Source organism: Chelonoidis abingdonii, chromosome 7 (assembly GCF_003597395.2).
Source record: "Chelonoidis abingdonii isolate Lonesome George chromosome 7, CheloAbing_2.0, whole genome shotgun sequence".
Lineage (NCBI taxonomy): Eukaryota > Metazoa > Chordata > Testudines > Testudinidae > Chelonoidis > Chelonoidis abingdonii.
Window position 1 is genome coordinate 23496363 of NC_133775.1, and position 23120 is coordinate 23519482.

A 23120-nucleotide genomic window follows, 5' to 3' on the forward strand; every position below is an offset into this window, starting at 1 on the left:
TTGGACGCTAAGGTTCAGAGTGGGGAATTATACCATGACACTTCCATAACAGTATTCTTCTCAGCCATTATGACACCCTCCAAGTCCTGTGTTTGGTGTAGCAGGAATGTTAGGATACTCAATTGCCTGCAGATATTTGCTGAATAGGTTGGGGAAGATTTTTCTTTTTCTACCAGTGATCTGAATATTGTATGTGCACTATTTTCAAAGACGTCATCCCTTATTTGCCATAGAAGATAAAACTACAGTAGATGATCTTGATTATTAGTGAGTAACTATCTACAATATAAGCCAGTGAATAGTTTTCTACTTAAATAATCGAGCTCTTTTGTAACAGGAGCTGCCTGTCCTTCATTTTTGTTCCATAGAAGATCAATCAGTGAAAATACCCCTGATGCTGCTGCACTCTACTGAAAAAGCTGTCTCACAATGCATTTGTCTCTGTACATTATAGTTGGTGGTGTATCAGCAACTAGGAAATTTCCAAAGGTATTCTCTGTATGCTGCAGCTGCTATGTCACAATGAGTCCTAAAAATACACCGTACATTCATTCAATCTTCAAATTATTTTTCCACAAGCTTCTTGAACCATATGCTTTTAAGTCTGATTTCTTCATGTCAGCACTCTCTGCTTATAGTTATTGACATTTATTTTCCTATTTTTATCTGAATAAATGAAATGTATTAGGAACAGCTACACTATCAAATCAATAAGACATATGGTGCTAGTCTCAATACAAATGAAGTTGTGGATCTAACACTTCCTTTGAGATTTCAAGGCTTCTGAAGAAGGTGTTAAGAAGGCATAACAAGGACAATGTATCTGAGAAACATTGGTTAAAGTTTTAGAACAAAAAACTATCGCCGTACAGGTTAAAAAAATAACCAACAATTGGGATATAACACCCAAAATGAAAACAGACATTATTGCCCACTCGTTAGTTTTCTTATATCAAACCCAAAGGATGATAATTTTTTATTAACATCCACTCTGATATACAGGGTAAAACCAGCATCACTTCAAATAAGTTAATGGGGTAGATCCTCAGCTGGTGCAAATCAGCATAGCTCCAGGGGAATTTCACTTGTTTATGCTAGCTGAGGAACTGGTCCAAATATGTGACACAGACATAATCAGTGTAATGGAATCAAGAAACAAACGTTAATTTAAGGAACATCACCATGTAGCTTAGATCCACATTTTCTCTATAATATATAAAAAAAATTAACAATGTAATGTTAATGTAATGTTATCATAAATATTTTAATGGAATTTAAAATTCAATGAAAACATTTTGTGTTTGGATTCAAGTTTTCCCTTGCAATGTTGCAGCCCCAAAGTGCAGCTTTTAACTGGGAAATGAAAACCAGAAAGCAAAGAAAATCTATTTTCATTATCCAACATGAGTGAAAAGCAAGTAAGAAAGACAGACCAGGGATGGAGAAAAGTAAATTAGATATTTAAAATCCTTTCAATTTTAATAGAGCTAGACAATAACTAGAAAGTGTGATTTGTGTGAATTAGGGCAAATCTCAAAGCATTTTTCATTTCATTGTTTTCCCCACCAAGCTGATTTTTCATTCTCCACAATTTTTAAAAGAAAAATTTCATTTTCATAATGGGAAATCTCAAGTCATCAATCTCTCCTACTCTAAGACTATGTGTACTCTAGCACTTACTGAGGGATACCTCACGTCGCTCAGGGGTGTGAAAAAGCCACCCCCCCTCAAGTGATGTAAATTACACTAACCTAAGCGCCGGCGTAGACAGCACTATGTCAGCGGGAGAGTTTCTCCCGCTGACATAGCTACCGCTGCTCGTGGCAAGAGCTTTCCTGTTGGCTTAGCAGCTATATTAGAGAGCTTACAGCAGCGCAGCTCCATCACTGCAGCTCCATCACTGTAAACTCTCTAGTGTAACCTACAGCACACTCCATGAAGCCTGGGTTGGGTCAAAATTCACCCCTCCACTCACTTTAGCTCTACAAACAAACAAATCAAAAATATGGTTCTAGCCTTTATCAGGCTTTGTTGTTCCTATGATGCCTAGTTCAGGGTTGCTGAGACCACTTCCGAAATGATCCCGACCAAAGATACTTGTGTCAAGACAGCTCATATCTGAACTCAGGATCCTCACATATTATTTCCTGCAATCAGTGGATCCTCCCTATCAGGCTTGATAATCTTGCCAGGTGTTGCTGGGTCAGGTAAAGTTAAGCACCTGTCTCTAGAACAGACCATTAACCCCTTCTTGCCCTGATATTTGTCCACTCCTTCAAAATCATGATAGTTTGGGTGTAGGAAATCTTGCTTTGCCTCTGCTGTGCCCATTATGTGAATAAACATAAGACTGCAGGCTTGTCAAGCTTAGATTTTAATTTAGGACCAGGCTGTGATACCTTCATTTGCACTGAGTAGTACCTTATTTCCCCAAGTAGTCTAACTGAAATCAGTGAGGCTACTTGGAGTAAATTATTACTCAAGATGTGTAAGGATATTACAGGAGAGCCCTGTGATTGTTAGCCCCTTGGCAGGGACTTGGCAGTGGCATCTCCAGAATTTCCAATCATCTGTACTGTAGAGAATGGTCGGTGGATTTCTTTACAGGCAGATCCACCAGCCCTACTACCATTTGCACTTTGGCCTCATCTCAATCCCCTTCCATTGGGATTCAGAAGAACAGAGCTCCTCAGCACACAAGGAGTCATGGCTCTTCTGCTTGAAGTCCCCATATCTTACCATCCTCCAATACCACAGCTGCATTATTCCTGCTGCATCTGGGGCTATCCAGAACTATCAAAGACATGACAGGATTTACCCTAGTTTTGTTTAATACAGTGGAAAACATTTACTTCTTGTGCTTTGACCTGTGGTCTGGTTTTCCAGGCAACAGTGCAGAATTATAACTATTTTATAATTGTTTTAGCCAAACAGAAGTGAAGAATATAGGTAGAAATAACATGCAATTAAGAATTTTAAAGCTATTAAATAAGCCACTTTCTCTAACTGAGGCCTAGAAAATTAACATGGTATAAAGAGGACAAGTAATATGGTACAAATATTCAAGTATTGCACCCTGAATACAGCATCATATGTTTTCTGTCATCAGAGTGAAATTTGTTTATGAATTCCATTTTTAAAAAGTAGGGCTTAATTTGACAAATTGTTGAATAATTGGAGGCAGAGACAGCATCGTGTGGTCTGACATGTAACATGCAGTACACTTCATTAAAGAATGCAATTGTCAACTCAGAGGGAAAAAAGCTTATTCTTGCCAAGTCAAAATAAAACTCACAAATACCACTGAACAAGAATAAAAATAGATGAAGCAGCAACAATGTGTAATTTAATAGGATGTCTTCCACTATGACTTTCCCAGGATAAAAACCGGTACAATGTTAGCTATGACCTGCTCAACTTGCCCTGCAAAAAAGACTGAACACTCAAAGTCAGTGGATGTCAACCGGCAGTGACTATTGTATAACGTTCTTAAATGTTTCTTTGAATTCATAGGCTGCAAAATAAGTCTGACCAGAACAATCTGTAGCTCACAGCTTATAAATTCTTAACTGCAGCAGACACAATGCAAGTATTCTGAGACCTTACCAATAATGACTATTGCTAGATGAGAGAAAGCAAAAGGAAATGGCTGTCATCAGTCTCTTAGAAAGAAATGTCAACATTTTCTTTGTATTTTTAATGTTCTGATAAAGAAGAGAATAATACTTTTCTAAGACTGCTATGATCCAGAGCTGTGGCCATTTTGTCTCTCAGAGACATTGCCAAGTCCAGGAGAAATTCTCTGCAGTCCAGATGACCATAATATCTGACCTCAATCACATAGATGCTATATAAGTGCCTCTACATATTTAAAGAATTAATTAGCAAGAGTAGAAGGGTTAATATTATGTCCTATACACAGGGCCGGTGCAACCATTTAGGCAAACTAGGCGGTTGCCTAGGGTGCCAAGATTTGGGGGCGCCAAAAAGCGGCGTCCCCCCCAAATTTTTTAAATGGTTGCAGCAGCCGCTGCGTAGTCTGAGCTGCCGGCGGCAGCAGCTGCCTGCAGCCCGTCAGCTTAGGGCGCCCCGGGTCAGCGCGCAGCGCGACAGCCCAGGGCACCCCGGGTCAGGAAGCCGCCGCAGCGGCCCGGCAACCCAGGGTCCCCGGGTCAGGGAGCCGCCGCGGCGGTCTGGCAGCCCGGGCGCGGGCACTCTGGGGTCAGGGAGCCGCGGCTCCGGTGGACCTGCTGCAGGCATGCCTGCGGCAGCTCCGCCAGAGCCGCGAGACCCGCGCGGGGGGCGGCGAAATGTCCCGGCGCCTAGGGCATCAGAAATCCTAGCGCCGGCCCTGCCTATACATAATTTTGTGAGGGTAACATTGTGCTATATATGTCATACATGTAGGAGTCAGTGTTAACATAAAGACATAAGCCAGATTACAATGTAAGACTTGGTTCGATTACAGATCTACTTATTTATAGTAAGACTGCCTGAAGGAAAATATACATTATTTTAAAATATACGTAGAGTTCACTTTTCAAGAGTCAAAGACTGTGTGACTAGCATGTATCTCAAAGGGGGAAAAACCTTGAGTGTTGTACTAACCTTAAGACAGTTAAATCTTTGGGTGAAGTAAAAAGGAAGAATTTGACCTTTATCTGTGTGCAGAAACAGACAAACAAAAAAGTACCCAAAACAGGCATTTGTGGAGTTGGAAAAATCTTGAATTGTTCAGTTAAAGTCAACTGTGAAGGTTAAAATGTGTCAGTAAAATCCAGCATTACTCTAAGGTGCTTGAAGGAAATAACCAGCTAAAGCAACGGGATAGTGCCAGCTATGGAAAAGCTTCTCCATTATACAATGTGAGCAAATGTTCATGCTTTTATATGACTAATATTAAACACTAATAAGTGGATTGATACACTGCGTAGGCTAGAAAGAGAATATACATGCTGAAGGCATCCATGTGACAAATTGCACTTATCACTGATCTTTAACCACTTCACCTGCACTCTGCCCCAGGGTATCTCTACTAGGCTGTGATGGGGCAGAGCGGCCCAGCACTGGTACCGCAGGAGTTAACTCTTCCTTCCTAGCAGAGGAAGCCACGCCCCAAAAGCTCTGCTGGGCATGCTCCAACTGGAAAACAGATATAAAAGCCTGCAGAACAGCTCAGTTGGGGCTGACCACTGGAGAACAAGGATGCACGCTGCCAGCTCCTGAAGAGGGAGAGCCTGTGTGTCAGGATCCAGGAGTCAGCCAAGCCGAGGCAGTACCTGAGACCCCGATGGAGGATGTCACGGGGAGGAACAGACCGGAGGACCCCCTGCTGCAGATGAACTGGTACTCACAGTAGGAAGTGACCCAGGGAAACTCTAGAGATAAATGGTGTTACAGCTGTATTGATGCTCGGTGTGTTGCGGGCGGATCCCTGCTGAGCAAGTGGCAAGGAGAGCTTGCCACTACCAGGGCCCTGGGTTGGGGCTCGGTGGAGAGGGTGGGCCTGAGTCCCCCTACCCCCTCATCCCTGAACCGTGAGGGATCCTAGAGACTCTGGCTATTAGGCCATGCTGCCCCACTGGTGAGAGGGAGTTGTATGGATTCTGGTTGCTAGCCTGCGCTACCCCACTTGTAAGAGAGGTTATGTAGACTCTGGCCACTAGACTACACTACCCTGCTTGTAAGGAGGAGGTGTATGGACTCTGGCCACTAGGCCATGCTACCCACCCGAGAAGGGCGATTGTATAAACTTTGGCCGCTAGGCCGCACTACCCCGTTTGTGAGGAGTGGGTTGTATGGACTCAGGCTGCTAGGTCACGCTACCCCACCAGACAGAGGCGAGAGGGGGGAAGAAGACCGGGAGGCCATAACCGACTGCCCACAAGGAGGCGGATGCAAGGAATGGAGAGTGGTGAGATGCCGACACTCCATCTCACCCCTGCCACAAAGGGGCGCTGTGGTGCCAGGCTGGCCACATAGGTTTGGAATATTATGGGCCTATGAGAAGACACCAGCTAAAGAACTACTTTTTCCCCCCTTTACACCCAACATGAGATGTCATCCCCAAATTAGACTGGTCAGAGACCCAAAACTAAGAACACTGAATTCTGAAGTAAGTTTAAGATCTGAGATCTCATGATCCATCAGGATTAGAAAGAAATTCTGTATCACCAGTAAGGCAGGAAAGCCTCCTTTCCAAAAGTACAAATACTCTCTCATTTATTCCTTCCCCTGAAGGACAGTGAGATATTAATATTGTTGCTTTTAAACTGTCTAAGTATGAAAGCTATTTCAGGTCATTTGTAGGTATTTCCAAAATGAGTTTAAATTCTTGTCTCCTTCCAAGACCTGCACAAGTTCATTTCTCATCTCATCTCACCAAACCCATTTCACCATCTTCAAGGAAACACCCCCCACATCTGGTTTGTGTCCTTAGCTTTTTCCACAGAAAGGAATAGTCTGCTAATCAAGACAACCTGGTGTTTACAAGTAGAAGGAATAAAAATAATCCTTTTTGAATTCTCTAACATTTCCAAAATAGTTCTTCTGTTAAATACGTGGCACATATATATTCCATGATAGTGTGGTGTTATAAAAGCTTTATGGGTAATCATCTGGGATGACCCACATGTAACTCATTTGTGGCTTTTCTTACCTATCACCACCACATATGTCTTACAAATGAATATTTTAACTCTGCATAGTAGTCTGACTCCCAAGTTTCTATATTTCATGTCCTTTTGCACACATGCTAAAATTCTTGGGTTTTCTGGTTAAAATAGAAAAAAATGTATTTTATCCCTTTCTTTCAATTTAGACATTCTGGAATTTGCTGTCGCTGTCAGAGCCCCAACACCAAACAGTTAGTTTCCCTTTTTCTAAAGGGATTCCATAACAGATATAGATCTGAAGTAATGATTCTTCTACTATTGTCACCTAGCAGTTGGGTGACCAGATGTCCTGATTTTATAGGGACAGTCCAAATATTTGGTGCTTTATCTTATATAGGCGCCTATCATCCCCCCACCCCATCCCCGTTCCAATTTTTCAGACTTGCTGTCTGGTCACCCTAACTAGCAAGATGTATCAAAGCTACTGAGGTCTCCAATAGACTGCAAAAAAGGGAAATTATAACGAAATTCAGAACAACAAATGAAGTTAATTGAATTATGCATGTGAGTAAATGTAGGCATGTGCGTAAGTATTTTCAGGCTCATGTTTTATATTTGTGGAAACCATAATCTGCAAAATAAAAAAGCCTAAATTGATTGGGGAAAACGTTATTGCAAATTATTCCGTGAGCTCAACCAGCAGACAGTGCTTTTCATTCAGCTGTCTGAGTTAGTATTTATGGTATACACTTAAACCCAGCCTTAGTTCTTTAGTTTATTAGATAATCCTTGTATAAATACAAAATTATTAAAATACATGTGTTTGTTAAAGTGAAATAAAAAACAAGCCATTTGCAATGGCACTTGCTGGTTTATAATATGATGTGGAAAAAGCACAGGTTTAGAACAGTATCCTGTAAGATGTTAGACTTGAGTCCTAGACCGCACATGGCTAGAACAGCTGAAAGATCTAAGGTTAATAGAATTCATCTGTTTAGAAAGCATCGCTTTAAAAATTGCATATTTTTACATTTAATAAGTTGTTGAAATAACATATTTCCAAAAGGCAGGAAATTAAAAATATAATTGTTTTAATGATATGGTATTGATTGCATTCTTATCTCTCATCACAAATCTCTTTTGAATTTGCTTTTATAATACAAAAGAATAAAACTTCAGAAATGGTGACAGAATACTCTAGTGTCCATATAAATGGGTGTAAACTTGATAATTTCTGTGCTAGTGAAAATTATGCTAGAGGGAAAAATCCTGCATTGGCAGGGGGACTGAACAAATGATCTAAGCGGTCTCTTCTGTCTTTAATTTCTATGATTCTATATTCAGTATAATAAAAAAAATGTGGTTTCAGAGAGAGTGATACAGAACCATAAAAATGGTCATCTCTGCAGTTAACTCACCCAGTATATTTATTAGAGCTGGTTGAAATAATTATTGTAATCAATTTATTCACTGGATTTGGGACCTTCCCTTCACAAGTTCTCCACACAAAGATACTTTTTACAATAATCTATATTATTCATAATTAGATAAGCAGATGTCACAAAAAGCAATTGGGACAATTGATTGTTCATAAACTTTCTGCAGCAAATACTCCTTTGACTATTTGGAATTTGTTATCTGACCTGAGTGGTTGGTCACTTAAGTCATATGGTATCTAATCTGCTCCAGCCCTGAGAGATCATCTCCAGCTTCTGAGTTTATTTTAGTTTGGCAGTTTGCTTTAGTCTTAGGAGCACAGTTTAGATTTTTTTTTAATTAATTGAATAATAGTTAATACTCTATCTCATTTGTGAAAGGATGCAGTCACTTATCTCTATTTGTTTTGTATGACTAATTGCCTGGTTGCAGGGTCTTTAGCTAGGGGATTTTTGGGAGCTGCTGCATACCCCATCCTATACACAGCAAAAGTAATCTACCTGCCAGGCGCATGGAGGGAATCTATTTTTCTCATTTTATGTCATGCTACTACTAACCACCCCCATAACCATTAATCACGCCTTTGATCCCAGCTGCAATGGGCACAGTTATTCACCCTTGTTCATTTCAGTGTATTCCTTTTGTTAGTGCCACTGGTGAGGATCTGTGACTAGCAGAGGCCCTTTGATGTTGCTTTGGATGATTCTTGGCTTCTGGAGTGAGATTGAGAAAATAATCTTTTTTACCCTATCCAGTAAGAATTCAGCTGCTGCTAACAGGTAGATCAATCCATAGATGTACCAGTTTGAAAAATACCCAGTATCCTCAAAGCAGTACGGCAAGGCAATGCATAAGGCACAAAAGCCCAGTGCTGGCAGAATAAATGCTGTGCATGCAGCTTCGTAACTGCCACTTCAGAGACATATGTGAAAAAGAGCCTTATATTGTGGCTATTTATATGAAACAGATTTAAAAATATTATGATTCCTTCCTCTTGCCTGTGTCAAATGAGAGAGAAAGAGACCACAGAGACCTGTCAGGCAGCCACAGCAGGATGACAACAGCGGTTTTGAAGGAGAAGCATCCTCACAGGACATCCTGGTGGACTTGGCCTAGTCAGCATTCCCCCCCACACTTCATGACCAATGGCTATCTGCAGGATATCATCATATCTGCCAGTGTCAACCTTTCACCATACTTGTATCTAACATGTGGCCACCCTTTGTTCATATAGCCACGCTATCCCCCTCAATCATATCAATTGTTTAACTAGAGCAGCTTTTTTGCAGTTCTAGATGTTAAACTGAAACTTAGCCAAATAACCAATTAAGAACTCGTCCTCCACATATATTAACCTATTAAGGACTCTTCCTCAAAGTGTATGATCCACCAGCACCATTCCCAAATAATATTCCTTCCCCCAAGAAGCTTCCCATAACTCAAGTAGTCTCTTTGGGGGAAGGCTCAATAACCTGTTCTCCCTTCCTCTGTGCAAGCCTTCACAGACCCACTAGCAGGCTAAGCCTCTCTTGAACAAACAAAGCATTTGATTGATTGTTCCCCTTTGACAGGTCCATGGTTTGTGAATGACAATTCCTAAATTGCTTATCAAATGCTTCCCAATAACTATTACCTGACATTTATGGTTCACCTGTTGGAGTACTTTTTAAACATCTTCTAGTATCTTCTAGCTCTTGACTGATCTGTTTTGAAATTTCCAAAGAAAATACAATCCCCTATTCAATCTTCAAAATTTCTTGGCCTTAAACTTTTTCTCATTTATTTCAAACTTCCTCTTCCCCTTCAAGAGAAACATCATATTCCTCGCTCTCTTTCCCTTCTTTTCTCATTTCCAAATTCTGCATTAAGTATGATTTGTTGTGTCTCATAAGTCACCTAAACCATGCAGCATCTATTATATCTCAGAGTAGATTGTTCATTTCATAGATCCTTGATTTAGTATCCTCAGTCAAATCCTTTTATCATTATACCTTGACTTTGGTTCTAGCTCCTTAAACACTAGAATGCTATTTCATTCTTTAATGATGAACTCATTTTTCCCAACTGACAATATTTATCCTCTTTTATCAATGCCTATCCCCTCTTCTGTTTTACCATTTGCTACTAAGGGGAACAGTTCATCATTCTAAGGCCTCCTGTCAGTCCTGTACTCAATCCCATCCTCTCCACATCACAAAATTGATGCCACGGCCGTCAATCTTTGGGTTGAAAATGAATTGTTGATAACTTTTACTGTAGCTATAATCAAAATTAGTAAGAAGATTTGCTTCAATTTTTTCTTAAAGTGACATTTTACTAAGCTTCTGTGCATCAGTAGAAAGATCCAGAAAATCTAACTTTTAGTTCCCAAAACCGAGCCTTAAGCTCATTCGTTTCTTTTCCTCATGCAATTTTTACAACAGATTCTTCTCACTCAGATTATTCTGACAGAGCTCAAGGTTTACCGTTGCAATACAAGATTTTACACTTTGGTATATCACAAGCAATATATTAAGCATCACACTTGATGGTTTGTAAGTAGGTCATTCATTATCAATTCACACCTTTCTCAAAGCTGCATTCCTGCACAACTCAGACTTCCCATGATTTCAATATATGTTAGTGGAGTCCAGGTTTTCTTTAGTTAAATGCTTAATTCTGAACTTGTGTTTTTTTTTTAATTCCAGTTTGTCCAAATAAAATTAATTTTCTAAAGGCTTCAATCAATTAGATTGTCCTCTTACAACCTGACTTCTCCAAACATACCTCTTACACACTGTCCTTCATGGATAACATCCCATGAACTCTGCCTGGTGTTATTTTTGATGGTCCTGCTGCCACATACTCTGGGCACCAGGAATGCACTTCCCTGTTAAAATCCACTGTCCCATACAGACTGACACCTGCCCAACCCATGCCACCCCACCCCCATGTCCCCAGAGCTAGATAGCTAACAGGGCTTCTCAGGAGAAACCACCAGTCTTGTTTTGCTTAGTTGAGTGTATGCACCTTCTCCTTTGGAGTCTTGCTACTGCTGCTCATCTTGGCAGTCCTACTCATTTTGGCCCTAATCATCTGGGGGGAAAAGGCGGAAAATGGGAGAAGAGAGAGAAAAACAGCAATACCAGCATATTTTGAAAGATCCAATTAAATCTTTAGAGCAAATAAAAGTACTCACATCAAACTTTCAGTTGGGAATGCATAATTTATACAAATTATATTTCAGTGTTTCCATTGCTTAAAAAGTTATTTTTAATTGACATAAGAGTGTCCCTGGTGTACATTAATTCTTTCACAGCATATAAGCCTATTGTCTGATGAATACACTCTGTCATGTACTATTACTTACTATTGCCTAACACACAAGGTGCTTGAGCACATGTCTAGCTTTAAGCACGTGCCCTGTTTCATTGCAGTATTTTGCTGAATCAGGACCTATATTCTTGTTGCTTGGCTATTACAAATTTGTGGTTAATATTTACTTAATAATTTCTTTTGCCCAGAATATACTGTCCTGGAAACCTAAACTATTAAATTATGCTGTGTACTTAACTGGGATTTCCTAAAAATAAAACAGAGAAAATAAGAATTGTATTTTCATACTTAATTAGAATAGGTCTAGTTTCAACGTGCTGATATAAATGTACTTGAAAGATACATATACATATGATCTTAAATGGTTGGAATTCTATTTAGATATTAGTCCTACAAATGCACCATAATTGCTGAAGATAAATGAGCTCATCTGTGTTCATATCTTCATTAAAATTAGCTTTGTTATTTTAGCCCTGGTGCCCCATAGCACTGCTATTAAAACTAAAGGTCTGACAGTATTTCCATTTACCAGCTCCATTTTTTAAGGTTTATTATCTTTTCAGTTCTGAATTTCATTAAGCTGCAAATTAGCTGTCAGCATAAATGAGTTCTGGCCCAAATCACCCTCCCCTTTGGAAAAACCTGCAGAAGGGGGGTCCAGGGGAGGAGAAACGCTGAAAAGTTTTTCTTGTGTGAGTTCCCCCCAAGCCTCTTTGGTTGTTGGATGAATTTGCCTCCTAGCAGTGGGCCTGGCCTCCAAACCCTGTGGATCCCTATTAATCTGTTGGAGGAATGGAACCATCTGTTCAGTGCCCCGTGCAATCATGTCAGTGCCAGGGTCCCCTGCTGTAGTTCCTAGTTCCACTGAGACCAAATTGCCCGAGTTCCACAGCCTGCCCCTGCAAGCCTTCCTTTTGAAGGAAGAGAGCTCTGCAAAAGAATTAATACAGTTTTAGGCTGTATAGACTTTGGTATGGATTCCCTGCAGGCTTAGTGGAAGATGTACATCCCCCTCAGCCTGCCCTCACTCACAGATTCCTGAACACCACAAAGGACCATCCACTGAGTCAAGGGAAAAGGGATTGGGCTTTGTGGATACTCTACAGAAGCTAAGCATGTGACATCCTTTCCAATGTGAGTGAGTTCTATGATTGGAGGGTGTCTCATGCAGAAATATAGGGGCATAATCTGGTACTCTGTTATCCAAACTGACATACACTGGAAGCCAGATTGTGGCCTAGCTTTACCATGTAAAGGATTAAGTGAGAATAAAATACCTTCATTTCCCTTTGTGGCCTGGATTGCTATGCCAGACATGGAAGGCAGAGCAAATGATGAGGAGCAGGCAAAGAAATATGGAATATCTGCAGAGCCCTGACTAAGCACAGCGGAGTCAGTGTGCAGGGGTTGGGGAGTTAATCTGCTACTGGTAAACAGCGGCACCAGATTACTTATGTCCTGGAGCAGAGGGAAGATGGGAAGAAATTGTGACTGAAATCCTGTGAGATGCTCCTGGTGGTGCAAATTGGTGCTGCCCCCGCATTCTATGGAGGCTGAGCCTACAAGCACATTCCATTAGCAAAACTAAATGTTCAGAGCTGGAATCTCTCTCCCCACCCACTTCTTGTGAAGTTAAAATGTGTCCTCTGCGTTTTGCTAGTCACTTGACCAAAAATTAGGCTTACTTGTTTTCAGAACAAACTTGTACATAGAAATGGCTCCACACCTAGACTAATCATTTGATAGTTAACTTTAAGAAAAGAATCAGCTCAGGAGAACATGGACAGTACTTTCATAAAATGCTACCCCCACTAAACTAGCGCTGAAAACTTCGCTGGTAAAGCAAAAAAACAAGGCGTGCTTCCTCTTTGATAGCTGCACAAAAAGACAAAAGTAAATGACTTTGTGATGCTGCAGTTTTGCTCAAATCATTAGGCCAAAGTGAAAGGTATTTTTCTTCACTTTAAGTGACACAGAAGTAGAATGTGCAGCAGGTAGAGAGAACAAGAGCAAAGAGACGCAATAGGTGCCATATTCTTTTGCTATTATACTCTTATTACCACTAACACTATTTATATTGTGCCATAAATGTGCACGGCTTTCTCACCGCCAACAATCAACCCCCTTCAGTTAAATTTGGGATTCAAAATCTTCTGTCTTCCGTAAATCAGCACTTTGCACTGAGAGTAAGTGACTATACAAGATCCAGGGCAAAGATGAACCTTTGTCTCCCTCTCCATTAAACAGAGTCAAGAGCACTCTTTACTCTTGCATCCCAAGGGCTTTGTTTTGACTTGTCGCTTATGTAAAAATGAATGTCAAGTGGGGCAGATATGGAGCCTCTCACAATCAAATACCATGAAAGAGCAGCCACTGTATTGCACGTCTATACATTTTGCATTTATTTTTAAAGTTCATTATTCCTGGTTTGTTATGGTATTTTCTAAATCCCTAACTTTCTGCAGGTTTTTAAACAATGATACCTGCCACATCTGCAGCAATTTTTCATGGACTCAAAATATCCCCTTTTAAAATTCACTATACAAATCTGCCTGTCTCTACTTTCCATTTTTCACTTTTTTTCAAAGACTGTTTAAAACTGCTACTGAAAACCAAGTCTGAGTTATCAGCACCCTATTAAAGCCTTCTTATGAAGGCATAAATTATGCTGTATGGATGGGTGCTTTTATTCAAAATATTTTTAATAAGAAATTATCTCACTGGAAATGAACGGGATGTTTGCAACACTGATGTCACAGGGACTTTGTATAATAGGAATGTTGCAAGAGACACATTTTAGAAGAGGAATAGGGTTGGCATATTCATCTTATAGGATCATCTATATGTAAGCAGCTGGGGCTATACATTTAGACTGCAAAAAGTTTCATTACTGTGCATAGATGGGTCTCAATATAGTAAAAATTCTATGAGTACCATATATTGCATAGCATCATACTGCATGGTGTCTCTGCTAGTATGTCGTTCACAATCAAAACATCTGTCACTGCACTACATATTTTGTGTATGTATCACTGTTTCTTTTCAAAGTCCTATGAAATTAGCTAGTACACTAGCACTGCTGATTTCAGCAAGTTTTTTCATAGAAAGAACATGAAGTGACATACAGAAGGATATAGCACACTAACATTGCTGAACTAATGGGATAACAGTAATGTTCTGTGAGCAGTTACACAGTGGGAGGTGGAGGCCCGCATATACATTTCAATGCATGGTATAAATTGAACCTACGGAAACAAAGGCACTCACACACTGCTATGCCTACAGATTACAACCAGCTGTTCATATGGTTTGAAAGATTAGAGGTCTATGATACAGCACTGTAAGAGTATGCATAACAGAAGGAGTGAAAGGGTAATGGGGTAGCCTTGAATTACCTTGATTTTTCTGGGTTTAAATCAGTGTCTTTACATTATTTTAAGGAACTTTTGTATTTAATTATCCAAAAGTACAGTCACATATTACCATCCTGAAAGCTTTTTATTATAAATATTCATATAAGTACGGTCTGTTTTCAGATTACATTGCTCTCCTCTAATCTTGTTTTCATAATGAAATTTATTTAAGTCTAATATAGGTATAATGTAGAGTAATGTATCTTCTTCACCTTAAAATGAATGTTAGGAGTGTAAATTCATTATTTCTTCAACAGATCTCCTTTTTATCTCCCTTCTGTAGACATTAGAGTAATTTTCCCCCTGAATACACTGATGAGGATCCAAAATTAATTTTCATTCAAATGAGAACTCCTTAAAAATATACTCTTATCATATTTTGCAGCCCCTTTCAGCTGTACTAGAGTTCTTTACTTTAATCTCAGCCTTAATTTATAGATGGCATTATCAATGACCAACCCTGGATGGTAAATTTCTTTCATCAGAGCAGTTTATTACTCATGAATATTGGCCCGATTTTTATGTTCGACGCAGCCCACAGAAGAGGAGTAGTGTAAATTGCACTAACTCAGTCCTGGGAGTCAATGTGACTCGAAGACCCTGGATGAAATTCTGGCCCCAATGGAGTAAGATTTAATGAAGCTAGGATTTACTCCCCTGCTTCTAACCTTGCATGGAGTTATGTGAGAGGAGTAATTTCCTACTGGCCTCTGCTAACAAGAAGTTACAACAAATCCCACACTGACTCAGCTGTGCTGGCCAGTAAATAGGAAAGGTGCTGACTCAAGACTCCATCCATTCCCTGCTCAGCTGCTCCTTCTAGTATGCCTTGACCTAAGGTATGGGCAGACTGCACAGATGTGTAAGGGCATGTATTAATCCCTTGTCCAGCCATGCTATGCAAGTCACAATCTAGCCCTATTTGTATAAAAAAAGAAAATGAACAAAGTTACATAAAATAACATCCCCTAGTTCTTTTATGTTGGCATTAATAGAAATGTATTCTTATGCAGAGGGCCACTCTTTGGATTATATTTCACTTAAATTTAATTTAAGATTATGGATTTAAATGGTGCATGGACCTCATGCTGGTCCTCTGCATAGGGGTGAATCTGACTTGCTCAGAAAATTTGCTAACATCTGTTATTCCTTAACTATGGAGTTAGTGATTTAACTTAATATTTCTTTTAAGAGAAGGCTGCTGGAAGAAACCCACTACAATTTTACAATAGATCAATGTAATTTTATCCCTACGCTTTATTCTTCTCACACAGTTCTTTTTGTATTGCTCTGTAGATAAATAAAAAATGAAGTCAAATACAGTAGTTGTCCTGAAAGCTATTATCACAAGATTGATTAACTTATACCATTTTTTATTTTAACAATAGATTTTTGTGAGAGAAAAAATACATTTTCCTCACTTCACTCAATGCATGAAAAAAATAGACACTTATTACTCAAATTGACGTGGTAAAATCAATACATGTTTCTCAAAGATGTATGCAATTTACTTTCAAAAATTTTACTTATGTGAACTTCAAGTACTCAGAGTTGCTTTGATAATTATTAAAAGGACATGATTGCTAAAGCTAATAAAATGTGTACACTGAAAATTTTCCAATGTTCCATAGGTTCATAAATCTCACTTCACTGATTTTAAACCATGGTAAATTTTCCTGATTTCACTGAAGTTATTCCTTATTTACAACAGTGGAGGTGAAAAGAGAATATTCTTGTGTCCTGATTCCCAGTCCCAACACATGGCACAAACACCATATGTCTGCTGGCCTCATCTGAAAAATGGGCCTGCATATTAGCAATAGGCAAAGCCTACAGGATTTATGAGGGCCACAGTCATGGGGAGGTGAGTTAGCAATAGCCCATCTTACAGATGTGGGGCAAGTATGCATATACTTCATCTAGTCTGTATGTCAGCTGGGTTTGAGGGCTAATAGGAATGCAAACTCTATCACTGCATGCATAATAATAATTCCATTTCAGACTGATATTTGGCTATGCAGTTGGCCAGCTGGATATACATATATGTAATATCGTATCTTTCCTCCTTGACAATTATGCATATACGTAGTCTACATCCATTTTTTTTTATTATTTATTACCCTGGTTTTCCCCTCCTTTTACCTTTCCACTATGTGTACTCACATGTTAGGCACTGCTCCTGCTATGTGTAGCATGCAGATAGACTGTTTTGCCCATACAGATCTTCTGATTCCACCTACATGCTACCCACATTGCAGAATCAGGGCCTCCAATTCTGAGCTCTTTGGGGAAAGGACTGTTCCACTCACCCAGATGGTCAAAGACAAAAATGGGAAAAGTGAGGGATAATTTAGAAGCAAGACAGACACTGCCTCATATCCAAAATCTGTGTAGTCATTTGAAGAAGAGCTCTGTGTAGCTTGAAACCTTGTTTCTTTCATCTGCAGGAATTGGTCCTTTAAAAGATATTACTTCTTCCAGCTTGTCTCTCATATAGCCATTAGGAGAGAGGCTGAGAACATAAATATCTGAGCACATGTTGCAAAAGAAGTCAATCTTAATTTGAGCTACTTGGCAGATGGGGTTTGCCCAGTAAGCTGCCTTTTCTTCTTATCTCATGCAATTAAGCAGACTCAGGAGGGACCCTACAGAACTGGCTGCCTTCCACTGCAGAATTTGGGCACCACTATTCTTCACTTTGAAGTTGATCTTCTCTCTCTTTGGGATGTTTTTTTTTCTTGACAAACAGAGCTGAACGAAAGGCTGTACCATGAGCTAACTATCTCCCACAGTTTACTTCCAGTTTGCTCTAGCATTAGATTTCTGAAATCTGGAGGCAGATGCCAAGCTGCTTCACTCCTTGGCTGGCCCTCTTCTATCAATGGAAACCACTTTCTCTGTTGTGAGGATCTCCTTCAGAAAGGAACACTAACTACTTGAGACACCTGGCTGACTATTTAGCTCCAGTACTGGAAGTTTGAGTATGAAATATGTTCACCTTTAACAATCTGATAGCAGGATTTCTGGTAGACGGGATGTACAAGGTTTTCTGCACATGGGTTAGATGTGATGCCCTGAGCCTGTTGAAATGTCTACAGCTTTTACATCATCCATCCATCTTTTCTTTATATAATGTCCATCATCACGGTATATGAGGACCTAGTACCACTGATCAGGGAAATGCTCCTAGGAAAGACGTGGAAAGCTAAAGGAGCTCACAGTTTTGCAGGGTTCTCTGTCCAAGCCCAGTGTAATCTTTCTGCCATAGCCTAATGCTGAAAGGTAGCATCTTAGGGACACCTGAGTAGAAGCAAGCCCTGTGATCCTGAAGCAGTCTCAGATCCCAACACTTTTCTAACATCTTATACACCTACTTTGTCACAAAGTCTCTGAAAGCAAGTTTCTCCTGTCTGCCCTGAAAAAGGCCCTCAGATAGGCAGAGTTCCCTGGTTTAACCATAGTGGAGTGGGGAGGAAGGAGACTCCCTGTTGGGCAGATGTTCAGGTGTCAGATCATGTTAAAACTCATTCAGAGGAAGAGAAGTCAAACTTTTAGTGCAAGTTTCTCTGTCTTGGGCCTAGCATCATCATAAAAGTGTCATTGATTATCCTTTTAACAAATAATATGGCATTATTTCCTAATGCCTGTGGCCCAGTCCTAATAGGGTGACCAGATAACAAGTGTAAAAAAAACGGACCAGGTGGTGGGGGGTAATAGGTACCTATATACAAAAAAGCTCCCAAAATCAGGACTGTCCCTATAAAATCAGGACATCTGGTCACTCTAAGTCCATAAAACCCTTATTACTCGTGGGAGTAGTCCCACTGATTCAAAGGAACTATTAATGTGAGTAAGGACTACTCATACGAGAGACGGGTTTATAGGATTGTTCCCATATTTTGCATTCCATTGATTCTTTTAGTCCTTTGTTCCCATGGCAACCTTGCTCTTGTTCAGTACTTTGATGCTAAGACAATGCAAAGAGACCCTACCATACCTTTGTGTATGCATGTATTGTGGGAAGATGATAAAATCCTTGGCTTCTTTCTGTTTCTCGTAAAGCATTTTAATTTAGTTAGCAAAGTGGTCTTTTGAATTGTTTCATTTTTTCTGCTAGTGTTCAGCAAACCTCTTAGCAACACCTAACTATGGAGGTTGCTGAATCTTTCTATTAATTCTAAATCCTCCATTTCTTATTAAGTCACAAGAGATAGCTTTCACTTTGTTTCCAACAGAAGGTAATTTAGACTTTTTTTTTTCTATTTAGAATGTCGCCCGCCATTCCGGATAGGCAGGCTTTCTTAATTGCTTTGTTGCAAAAACAATTTATGAGTTTTTTAATGAGTTTAATTTTCTTTTAAGTTTTCTTTATAAAACACGGTTGCATTTTGAAACAAAGTAAATTAGCTACATAGCTGAGTCAGTGCTCTGTTCCGCCATCAGTGAACTAAAGACACTGCCTCCGCAAGACTTATTGTATAGAAAATATGTATTCAAAAAGGGAGCCTGAGTTGGCGTGAAGAAAAGGAGAAATAAGGCAAGAGATTATTACCTGTATTCTAAAAAACATCCTCCTACCACAATACTGAGAGTTGAATCCCAACCTAGATATTCCCAGCTGAGATATGAGGGCTTGAAACACTGGTAAAGAAAGCTGAGATTACATTGTAATCACAATGTTCTTTTTACCACTCTCTTTAAAGAAACCATAATGTTTCGTATTAGAGTTGAATGTTTTTTAAAAGACAAGACTCTTTCAGAAGTGTACAGCAGTGTCTGTATTTCCTTTTTCTTTAGTTTTCCTGAACCAGCACACTGACAATCAGTAAGTATAATGTCAGGTAATGACTGTCGGAAAAGAAAAAAATACTGCACAATATACAGACTAAGTTTGGACACTTAGATAAAGCAGGGAAAATCAGTACGTCAAAATCAAAAATAGTTAATGAAGATGATTTGTCATTGGAGGCAATGGACATAAATAGCAGCTTTGCTAGATAAGTAAATATTTCTGGTCTACAACTTGAAAGATCATGAGTCATCCATGTTATTCATTTTCATCTGCATTGTGTTCTTGTAATCAAATCTTCTATTAATATGGTGCCATGCACCCCAAGAGCTCTACTGTGTTTTTATTTTTTTCTATAATCACGTCACCAGCCATTAAAATGTGGATATGCCTGGTAGAAAAAAATGACCACCTCTGAAGAAAATATAGTAACAGGGCAGGAAGTGACGAGGCAGATCATATCCAATTGAAACTGTAGAGGAAACTTCAGGAAGACCGAATGACCCAAACTGGAATTTGGCAAAGACATTGGAGTAACAGTCCTGCTTTTGTCAAAAAATTCATAGAAATTTTGATTGCTACAAGTTCTTGGAAACCTTTTTATATATCTCATTAGGACCTGGCATATCAAACAGCATAGCATTTAACAGTGGGCACTTTGTGTTAGAAAAGTGTTTTCCACCACTTAGTAGGGAATCCACTTCCTGCAACAGTCTATGTTTTCCTGGGAGATCTCTCGTTCAAGTACTACCCATCTTGAACCTGCTTAACTTGTGAGATATGAGAAACTCACAGATGACGATGGTTCATTATGACCAACATTTAACTCTGATTTGCTTCACATTTTGCTATATTTTTGGCATGGTGTTCTCCATACAAGATATTACATAAAGCTGTCTTATAAATATTGTTTCAGTTGAAATATAGGGTGCCTGGTCTGAGAAGAAATGTGGGCAAACTGGAAGGATTATTTGAGAAAGGAACCACCACAGGAACAGAAGAATGAATCGTCTGAGCTAACTATAGAAGTCAGGATAAAAGGACAATAGATACTGGCCCATAAACTAAACTAAAGCACTTTGAGGAAGACAGAAATCATGGTGGAGTGTATTCACTCCACATTGGCACTCTGCTTCCGATGCAGTGGAACATTCAAATGGTTCAATAACTGAGACAGACTGGTCTAATGTTAGCTTGAGCTGGTTCTTCTTGAGCTGGCTTCTGAACAGAGGTGTCAATCCACAGTTCTCCAACACACAGGTGTTATGACCAGTGAAATTTGATGTTGTTCCTAAAAAATGACACCTCTGGGAAGAGACACTTCTAGGAATAATATGACAGTGACAGCTAATTAGTGTTTTATGATACTTCAGCAATGTCATTCCTGAAAGTATCACTGTCCAAAAGGATGAATTAACATGGTGGCTCTTACAGAGAGAATCCAGACAATGACAGCTTGGTAGTCAAGCAAGTATCAACTGTTAGCCAGACCTGAGGTTATTGCATTTGGAATTACCTGACATTTTCAAAACAGTCTAGTTCATTTTTTTCATTGACAATAAACAAAGTTTGAAAAGCTATGGAATTCATCTTCCTACTCAGGAAGGCTATGGGTATTCAGTTTTTGCATGAATGAAATGCAGCTTCAGAAATGTTGATCATTTCATTCCCTAAGTGTCATCTTCCAAATGAGATACTATTATTTATTTATATGGTCATGTGTGTGTGCTTGGCACTTTAGAGACATGCCTGATGACAAGATCTCAGCCCCAAAAGCTGACTCTCTCAGCACACAATCCTGTAAATTCCTCCTATTAGGCATTGTGATGACTACCATCTGTAGTCAATGGGACTTTGATTCCTTTCTCACATGTAGCCTTGTAGTTTCCCTGGATTCCTTGTCAGTTGCAGATCTCCCTTATCACTCCCACTGTAACAATATTTATATTACTTCAGTGAGCCATCAGTAGGGACTCTGCCCAATATAAAGGGCTTGTCTACACAAGGAAGTTACACTGGCTTAACTAAACTCTTATATCAGTATGAAACCAGTTTCTATCAGTTTAGCTTGCACTAAATGGACTGATACAAACTTGTTTCAAATTGATATAACAGAGTCCACACAAAAAATTATACTAGTTTAATAAATTAGTTTAACATCATACGGTTTTAGTATACAAAATATTGCACCAGTTTCACTAAGTATTTACAAGCTAAGACTCTAAATAACCAGTGCAGATAAAGACAGGATGGAAGAGGCATACAACATAAAAGCAAAGTGGGTGGGCTGACATACTTGACATATCTTGTTGGAGAAAATCCCTCCCCTATACTCCCTTTCTAGGTAAAATAGCAGAGAAAGTGATGATAGTCATACACTCTATCTGCTAATGTCTTGGACTGTTTGCCACCAGGTTTTAGTCTTGCACAAATCACAACAGTTCTAGTAGCACTAATGGATGGATGACCTCATCATAAGTGCATAAAGTCTCTCTCCCCACCTATACCCAACTTCTATTTCAGACAAAAAACAACCTAGTAGAGTTTTCTTAATTTCAAGTTTAAAAATATGATTAAAATGATGAATCCACATACCCTTGTCTTATACCATACTTTGACGTGAACCATTGCTTAATTTCCCACCAATTTTTACAGAAATGCAGAAGTCTTAATACATAGCTTTTATAATTGCAAATATCTTATCTGAACCGCCGTATGATTTTGCTACTTTCATAGATTCATAGACTCTAGGACTGGAAGGGACCTCGAGAGGTCATCGAGTCTAGTCCCCTGCCCTCATGGCAGGACCAAATACTGTCTAGACCATCCCTGATGCTTTCTTCCAAACTGAATCAAATGTCTTTGTAAAGTCAATTAAAACAGCAAACGTTCTTACTTTTTTTCTATTATCTGTTGGAGTGTGAATATCTGATCAATGCTACTTCAAACTGGTCTGAAGCCCTACTGTTCCTCACCTACTATTTCCTCTAAAACTGGCCTTAATCTGTTGACAATTACTTTCAGCATGATTTTTCTGAGTATTGACGATAAGTATATATCTCTGTAATTATTTGGATCAACAGGACCTCTTTTCTTCAAGACTGATACAATTATTGCCCTTAACAAATCATCTGGTACCTCCTCTTAGTCTCTTGGTCACTTATCAGCCTTGTGTATTTTTTCTAATGCTTTGGTAGCATCAGCTTTTAGTAGCTCAGCTGTTATATTATCTATTCCTGCAGTTTAGATTACTACTGTATGGTCTGGAAGCATCTGCATTAAATGAAACAGACATCAGAAGGCTGGAGGCAGTAGAGAAAAGAGGTCTTCAAAAAGGTGTCAAGTTGAATGATTTTAAAACAAAGAAGAAGTTAAGAGGACCAGTAGGATGTGAATAAGGGTATAGGATTGGTACAATTGACAAGATTATAATGAGGAGGGGGAGACACTGCAGAAGAAAAACATGTGACAGGATGAGGGTGAGTGCAAGGATGTTTCGTGCCCTAGGCGAAACTTCCATCTTGCACCTCCCCCCCCCCCCCCCCCCACCCC